General features: G+C 46.4%; 1 long non-coding RNA gene across 1 annotated transcript; it reads left to right on the forward strand.

Moving 5' to 3' along the window:
• Window positions 1–2,083: 2,083 nt before the first annotated feature.
• LOC147642690 (uncharacterized) lies at window positions 2,084–2,696 on the forward strand. The gene is made up of 2 exons (XR_015273156.1): window positions 2,084–2,493; window positions 2,558–2,696. It is a non-coding gene; the product is annotated as an uncharacterized LOC147642690 (long non-coding RNA).
• The last annotated feature ends 206 nt before the right edge of the window (window positions 2,697–2,902 follow it).

Below are 2,902 nucleotides of genomic sequence, written 5' to 3' on the forward strand. Positions count from 1 at the left end.
AGGTTAGGGTTACATTGCTGGCATGTGGGTGGAGGTGTTTTATCAAATAGGTGGCTGTGTGTCAGTTTGGTGTGTCCTAGTCGGAGTCTCATAAATTTAATGGTATCTATTCAAGAGATAGTTGGTTTTAAAAGTTCGATGCTGTTCTCTTTTTTTGTGTTAATAAGTTTGTAGTGTACAGATGTGTTGTTCTATATAAGGTAATATGGTTACTGATGTATTTAGTGGTATCTGGTACGTTTTAGTTTATTTCTGATATTAGTGTAGTGTAGTGTAGTTGCAAGTCTGCAAGCTCGTTGCCCATAATGCCGGAATGGCCTGGGATTCATATCAAAGTGAATTTATATTTGTATTTATAGATAAATTTCCTAATTTTTAATATATAGTAGGTAGAGTTATTAGGGTTTTCTAGTGCTGTAAGGGCTGAAAGTTTATCGGTGCATACAGCGAATTTTCCAATTTGTTTTTCGGCATATCTACATGCGTGAAGAATGGCTGCTATTTCAGCAGTGAAAATGGATAAATAAGGTGGTAGAATTAGCTCGGTTATGATGTGTTGTGTGGAGGTTACGCTATAGGAAACTTCATTGACGGGCTTGGAGCCGTCTGTGTATTAGAATGTGTGCTGCTTAAGGGTATCTTTCATTTCTTGGAACTTTTGATTGTAGACTATTGGTGGTGTGTTTGGTTTTGTTGATGTGTGTAGGGATTTGTTTATTTTAGTAAAGTTAAAGTACCATGTTGGCGTGGTTTCTTTTTTATTTGTTATGGGGGAAGGGTGTAGTAGTCTTGCTTTGCAGTGGTCAATCGTATATTTTATTGTTGATGTAAGTTTTAGGATTCGTTTTGCTTTCGAGATTTTTTTTAATAATCAGTTCTATAAGCGTTTTCTTGGCGGTGGAAATCATTTTAAAGTTTTTTAATGTGGCATGTTTAGTTCAATGTTCTATTGGTCTTATGTTAGCTTCGTAAAGCAGGTTGTTTATCGGTGAGGAGCGAAATGCCCCGAAACCTATTCTAATGGCTCAGTGGTATATTGTTCTTATTTTATTAAGTTTTGATTTTGGTGCCTTTCCGTTTAGAAATAACCCATAATCAATTTTTGATATAATAACTGAGTTGATTACGTAAATAATGGGCGTCAGCCGATTGGGTGCACAGGACGATCAACGGATGACTGTGTCATCTGCCGTAACTGTGTACACCATCGGTAGTGCGACTATACTCTCCAAGCGAGGGCGGCTGGAAGCAGGTTCCCAGTCGAGGTTCGACCGGGGATGCTGACCAATTGTAGTCGGGCGGACTTAGGCAAGTCTTTAATCAGCCTCCCCTCAAGTCAGGTGTCTAACGCGACCCGTGCACACTGATTTCCAGGTTCGCAGCTGAGGGGTTAATCCAGCTGTGTCTGCACGGAGCCTTCCCAGGGCCAGGCAACCCTGGGTCGTAAGTGGCCTTGCCACAGCTTTGGGGCGAAGCTGCGTTCGAACTGTCTTTAAAGCCCCAAACCTCCATTGGCCCGCTGCGCTTGCTAGGTCGAGCAAAGCGGGCGTTCGTGCAATGAAATGAATACTACAAACCGAGCTTCGGAACTCCCGGGAGAGGATAAACCCCAAAAACAGTCAACGAAGGACGAGAAGAAGATGCTGAGGCCGAGATTGGTCGCGGCATCTCACATTGTATCGGAGACCAACGAAGAAGAGTCGCAATCCGAGGGAAGGGCGAGTAGCACTACTCTAATCACACAGTTGAAGCTCAGCTGGGCACCACCTCAGAGATGGCGTAAATGTCTCACCATCAGAGACGAGCGAGGGTAAACAAAGACCGATTCGTTCTCGACAAGATAGATGGTTAGCATGCCGACCAATCCCATCCCCTCCTTCGACTCCTCAGACGTGGTCAGAGGACACCGGGTCTTCAGGTGTGACGACGGGTTCTCCCGAAGCTTTCTGGCGGAGTGTGTGGCTAGTCCACGCCAGGAAGACCCAGAGCTCGCATCTGGTTCCCAAGGGGCAAACTGACCATGCCAGGGTGATTGCCTGTCTGAGGGCCCAGAACCCATACAGAGGACTGGACTATCCTCAGAGCGGAGCAGGAAATGAAGGCGAGCCAGCCTTTTCTTCTGCTGGTAAACCAGCGCTGCCTGCCTCAGCTGGAGTCCAATGACCACAAGGTCCGGTACGGCATCAAGAAGGCCAAGATAAAGGTCTTCTTGGTCGAGCCGGACGAGATATTGGAGGAGGTCGATGACACCAACAAACTGTTGGACGACATGGTCATTGACGACAAATCTCCTGACGCCACCCCCACCAACATCAATGTCTAAAATCGTTCAGATTAATCTGAAGCGCAGCTCGCACGCTTCAGTTAATCTCACGATCCTTCTAAGGAAGAGGGATATCGACATCGGTTTGATACAGGAGCCTTGGACCAGGGCCGGGCAAGTCGCTGGACTAAGGATCCAAGGATACACACTACTGTGCACAAACTCGAATGGTAGGTCGAGAGCTTGCATAGTAATCAAGAATCATTTTAATTCTTTTCTCTGTCCCAATCTCAGCACACCTGACCTAGCAGTGGCCAGATTCATGGCGGCGGATGGGAGCGGAGTCACCCTATCATTAGCGTACATGGCCCATGACGAGCCGGCCCCGCCTGAGCCGGTAGTCAAGCTGCTGCATTGGGCGGAAGAGACGAAGACGACCCTGGTGCTCGGGTGTGATGCGAACGCGAGGCACACGCTCTGGGGTAGTTCGGCGACTAACGAAAGAGGTGAGTCACTCTCTGACAATATTATTTTTAGAAATGTTATGATATGTAATAAGGGTAATTCGCTGACCTTCATCTTTCCGAGCACGGAAAAATTTGTTGGGTTTTGTTGGGAAGAGGTGTTAGATCTCACCTT

Source organism: Drosophila serrata, unplaced genomic scaffold (assembly GCF_035046125.1).
Source record: "Drosophila serrata isolate PLE 108 unplaced genomic scaffold, ASM3504612v1 contig_371, whole genome shotgun sequence".
In the NCBI taxonomy this organism is placed as follows: domain Eukaryota; kingdom Metazoa; phylum Arthropoda; class Insecta; order Diptera; family Drosophilidae; genus Drosophila; species Drosophila serrata.